General features: G+C 39.7%; 1 long non-coding RNA gene across 1 annotated transcript; it reads left to right on the top strand.

Annotated features, from left to right (window-relative positions):
- The first annotated feature begins 4917 nt into the window (after positions 1–4917).
- Positions 4918–5845, top strand: LOC307037724. Its single transcript, XR_013807773.1, has 3 exons — positions 4918–5048; positions 5206–5276; positions 5714–5845. It is a non-coding gene; the product is annotated as an uncharacterized lncRNA (long non-coding RNA).

The raw sequence follows: 5845 nt of genomic DNA, 5'->3' as shown, positions 1-5845 counted from the left end.
AGAGTAACAATTTTATCGTTAAAAAAGCACATAAAATCATTACTACTGAGTGCTATGGGAATAGAAGGCTCAGTCGAGCTGTGGCTCTCTGTCAGCCTGGCTACAGTGCTGAAAAGAAATCTTGCATTATTCTTATTCTCATCTATTAATGAAGAGTAGTATGCTGCTCTCGCTTTACGCAGTGCTTTCTTATATTCATTGAGAGTAATATGCCAAATTAAACGAGATTCTTCAAGTTTAGTGGAACGCCATATCCTTTCAAGTTGTCTCGACTTTTGCTTTATTTTGCGGGTTTGGGCATTATGCCATGGAGCTAATCTATGTTGTTTTATTTTCTTCTTTTTCAAAGGAGCAACAGAGTCTAATTTTATTCGCAGCGCATCTGTAGCACTATCAACAACATGATCAATTTGGGGTGGTGTACATTTTGTATAAGTTTCCTCCCCTACATGCAGACATGCTATCGAGTTAAGTATTGGTGGAATCTCTTCCTTAAATTTGGCTATAGCACTAACAGATAGGTTTCTGCTGCAGGAGCTTTTGGCTAATGCTTTGTAGTCTAGTAACAGTACTTCAAAAGTTACTAAGAAATGGTCGGATAAAGCAGGATTATGCGGTTCGACTTATAGTTGCTCAATTTCAATACCATAAATCAGAACAAGGTCAAGAGTGTGATTATAGCAGTGGGTTGGTTTATTTACACTCTGACAGAAACCAACAGAATCTAATATAGAGTTAAATGCAACAGTAAGGCTATTTTTATCATCGTCAACATGAATATTAAAGTCACCTACGATAATTACTTTATCTGTTTTAAGTACCAAAGCTGATAAAAACTCAGAGAATTCTGATAAGAATTCTGAATAAGGACCTGGTGCACGGTACACTGTAACAAATAAGATTGGCTGCAAAGTTTTCCAGGTCGGATGCGTAAGACTGAAAATGAGGCTTTCAAAGGAGGTATAATTTAATTTTTGTTTAGTATTGATAAGTAAACTTGAGTCAAAGATTGCTGCAACTCCACCTCCTCGGCCCGTGCCTCGGGCAATATGAGTATTGATATGGCTGGGTGGAGTGGCCTCATTTGTGCTGACATATTCTTCATGTCTCAACCAAGTTTCAGTGAGACAGCATATATCAATATTATAATCTGATATTAAATCATTTACCAGTATTGCTTTAGATGCTAGAGATCTTATGTTTAAGAGACCACATTTAATCTTCCTGTTTTGTTGCACTGTAGTAGTTGTTACATTTACTTTTATTAGGTTATTATGTATGACACCTCTATTAGGTTTTACCTTAAATTGTCCTTGGGCAGACACACACACCGTTAATATTGGGTATTTTATTGGGGTCGGGATTCCTATGGATGACTGCCTAGGAGAGAGCGCAGAGAAGCGTGTAAGACTGCGACTCTGCCTCCTGGTCTCAACTCCAGTTTGTCATGGATTAAGTCCACAGAGCCGCGAAATGTTTGCCGAAATGAGATTTGCACCTTCCAAAGTAGGATGAATGCCGTCTCTCTTAATCAGACCAGGTTTTCCCCAGAAGGCTGTCCAATTATTCACGAAGCCCACATTGTTTACTGGGCACCACCAAGACAACCAGCGCTGAAATGATGACATGCGGCTATACATGTCATCATTGATCAGATTGGGGAGGGGACCAGAGAAGATTACGGTGTCCGACATTGTTTTAGCATAACTACACACCGACGCCACATTAAGTTTGGTGCATTCTGATTGGCGTAAACGAACATCATTACCACCGACGTGAATAACAATCCTACTGTATTTACGTTTATTTTTAGCCAGCAGTTTAAGATGCGCCTCAACGTCGCCCGCTCTGGCCCCCGGAATGCATGTGACTGTGGAGGCATCGGTCTCTAAATTCACGTGTCTCATAATAGAGCTACCAATAACCAGAGTTGGCTTCTCAGCGGGTGTCTCGCTGAGTGGGGAATATCTGTTAGATACGTGAACGGGTTGGTGGGGACCTGCGGGTTTCGCGTTATGCCCCTTCTGAACAGTCACCCATTCTCCCTGCTGCTCGGGAGTTGCCGGGGGACGGCTGTAACAGTTGCAGTGCAACATGCATTGGTCTTTATTTGTAAATCATTTAGTATAATCACACAAATTCTGTGTTTTATATTTAATAATTATGTGTTCTTTATTTATTGATTGTTCAATACCTGACAAGGCCGGAGATGAAATATCTACATACATCTTATAAGAGTATAATACATATGTATAATATCAGTTAAAATAAGTGCTTCAACATAGTTAACATTGCTGGAGGTATGCACAAATATTGATAGATGTCTTGAAATGCACTATTGAGGAACCTGCGACCCAAGTTTTTCATTCATTGCATAACTACACCGTTTGTGAATATGATATGTCAATAAACCTTAGAAAATCTTGAAATCTTAAAAGGGATGTACAAAATAGTTATTATATACTGTCTTTAATTAACTATTAGTAGAGAATAACGAGTACTGAATATACTTTATAGGGATCCTATTAATATCTAATAATAAAAATAATGAAATTCAATAACATGCTTTAACCACTAGGTGTCCCTTTATATCAGCTGTGCACATTTATGGTGTAAATACAGCCTATCCAATTGGATCAAATATAAAAGTCAGCTGAATTAGTTTTGATACTGCAAGGACACGTATTGTGTGAAAAGAAATGTAAGATGTTGTTTAATTGCTGATATATTTATGATCCACGTCACGTTTTCAGTGTTGGCGGCAGTTCCTCATGTTTGTCTAGAAGTCTTCTCATCAGGGCTCTATATATAGAGAACTACGGCAGATATGTCATATTTAATGCAGCCAAACCGTGTATTACAATGCCGTTATGTGATGACTTTCAAAGAGAAAAGCAAGCACACTCGGAATAAAGTATTATTTTCTTTTTTAAATATGTTTTCGGTCTGTTTCTGGTATTTGTTAATGACGATGTGATGTGAGATGTGAGACTGGAATTGCACAGGGGAAAATAACGTATCAATGCCACAATTTTAGATGCGGATTTTTTTAAACTAATATGTTTGGGCTGTGGACCAACACTATACATTGACGGGGAAGGGGCTAGCAATAAAGATAACACCATTAAACAGTTACACAACATAACAGAAATAATATCGATAGCAGCGTCCCTAGCAACCACCTTGGTAACAATAAAAACGTTCTATGGACGCAATTTCCTGAAGTAATATTCGTAATAACTAGCAACCTAAAGATCATGTACATCCACTGCACACATAATCTGAAATAACAACTCATATTTCTCGCATCAAATGACATCAAAACGCATTTTAATGGAGTTACGTCATCTCCGTTCACTCCAATGGACCACTTTTTTACAGCAATGGCGGACCGTGGAGCCTCTCAATCGTTCCCCGGAATTTAGCGCCAAGGCTAGCAGAGCTGTAGAGTTGCAGCATAATAGACCGTTCGTGACGGACTTTTAAAGGTAAGAAGAAGTTTAAAGATTTATATTGCGGATATTATCAGTACATCTGATTCAAATTAACATGTATAAAGGATGTCAGTGGATTATCCCTAAATTAGTAGATTTAGGGAACGTTTACAGATAACAGATAAAGCTAGGATACCGGATCAAGTTAGCAACACACGTTGAACAGCCTTTTAATTGTAAATTCCGTTCTCTTAATGTCATTTCGTCCAACGTTGTTGAATTAGAGAAGAGGGGCTTCTAAACAGGATTGTATGTGGGGGTGGAGGGAGTTAAATATTAGATAAATATAACTTTGGTGCGTGTAAGAGTGAGTGTTTTTAGCAGAGCCATATTGTGTCCTTGTGATTATGTTGATTATTACCTGTCTGTATAATGTTGCAGCTCAGCTGATTTTGGATTGATGGCAAAGGGAGAGGGACTTAAGTGAGAGTGAAAACACAAGGTAAGTTTAATACTACTGTGTTATATAAGTAAGCATACTAAACATGTATTCTATCAATGTATTATATAAGTAATCTTGTTAGTAACCTACTGTATGGCAGGTGGAGGGGCAGTGATGTTACAGGTGGAGGAGCAAAACTGCAAGACTGCAAACTCACAAGACAGAGAAATCAAAGTTTGTTCTCCAGAGAAGAGGTTGATTCACCTCATTTATTTCATATTTTCTAAAGATGTGGAAATGGCAAAAAAAAGAACTTGAGAGCTGTAACCAAGACAACTGTAACAACATGAGTAAAGAGCCACCAAGGTTTTTCAAGTCCCTCTCTTACTCCATTTTGACAACCCAAACTTCCAGGTACATGACGGGACACCTTGCTTGTTTTTGTTGTTTGCGCTCCTCTGGCTGGGTGCTGGCAGGTGGAGGGCAGTGATGTTGGCAGGTGGAGGGGCAGTGATGTTACGGGTGGAGGGGCAGTGATGTTAGCTGTTACACACCAGGCTCAAACTTAACACATTGCATCCTTCTTTGCAGTGTCCTTATTCCTGGAAGGGGAATCTGCAATTCCTGCAGAGTTTTGTAACCCATTGGTCTGCACGCAAAGTGAATTTTTAAAGCCTTCTTAATTGTCTCATTGCTCCATTTCATCCCCTTTGTGGTGAGTCTGCCTAATGCTTTAAGTTGGTCTTTTGAAAACGTGTTCTTATATTTGTTGTCCGTAATTTTCATTGTTTTCTTGAGAGCTGCAATTTCCTTCCCGATTTTTCTTAGTGCAGACTTTGCTTTTTTGGGTGATTCCTTCTTGGCTCTTTAATTTTCTCTTTAATTTTTTTAATAGATCTGTTTGACTGGCTGCTGGTTCCCTCGTATGCTGACTGGCTGCTGGTTCCCTTGCATGCTGACTGGCTGCTGGTTCCCTCGTATGCTGACTGGCTGCTGGTTCCCTCGTATGCTGACTGGCTGCTGGTTCCCTCGTATGCTGACTGGCTGCTGGCTGAGTGGGTTGTGTCCACCCTCCCTGTCTCTCCTCACTAGCCATGTCCTCTCTTTCTTCACCCTCACTTTCCTTTCTCTCAGTCTCCTCATCCCTTCTTCCCTCAATCTTTGAGACCAATGTAAGTAGAAGACATGGCACTGTAGATTTTCGAACATTTAAAAATATTATACCACTTAAAAATAAGAAATATGACTTTTGTTACGAAGAGTTCATACTTATTATACCTGTGTCACCTTTCACTCTATAGCTGTGATCATGAACTATGGGCTTTGTAGATACAGGTCCCGGGGTGAATCGTGGTGCAGGGGCCCTTCTCTTTTTGACCACAGGGCGATGCACGAAGATGGTGGGTAGAGCCTCTGCTCTCAGCCTAGTCTTGCCCTTTTTTGTCTTGACAAACTGGTCTGCATCAAAATGTGCCTGCGGAGTGACTTGAGGTTACTTCACACACAGAACAACTCAGTTTTGCCTGCCCACATACATATTCCATAGTGGTTGAATACACGGTATTAGGAAACACTTTATACTTACTGGACATGTTATACTCATTACATATTGTATATAAAATATGACCAAGAATGTGAGACAACTTTATAGAAATTCATATCACATCTGTTACTGATGCCATTTGTCATACTTTGTTAAACTCACAAATAATAAAGTTCCATAACTTCAGTTGGGAACAAAGACCACACCTTATCTCCCCAAGGCAATTTCCCATCCAATAGGTGTGCTATATAGGTGTGTATAACCCTTTCTCCTGTCTGTTACTCCCTCTTTCAGCACAAGAACCAGAGGGGGATTCAATGGAGCCTGAATACCTGCATTGAGACCCTCACCCTGCACCCTGAGTCTCAACTCTGTGTTTTTCAAGCCTTTCCCTGTTTTTTTGTATTAAACAAAACATTAAGCTTT

Source organism: Notothenia rossii (genome assembly GCF_949606895.1).
Source record: "Notothenia rossii genome assembly, chromosome: 4".
NCBI classification, from domain to species: domain Eukaryota; kingdom Metazoa; phylum Chordata; class Actinopteri; order Perciformes; family Nototheniidae; genus Notothenia; species Notothenia rossii.
Note: the sequence above shows the minus strand (reverse complement) of the source record. Positions and strands in the feature narration are given on the sequence as shown.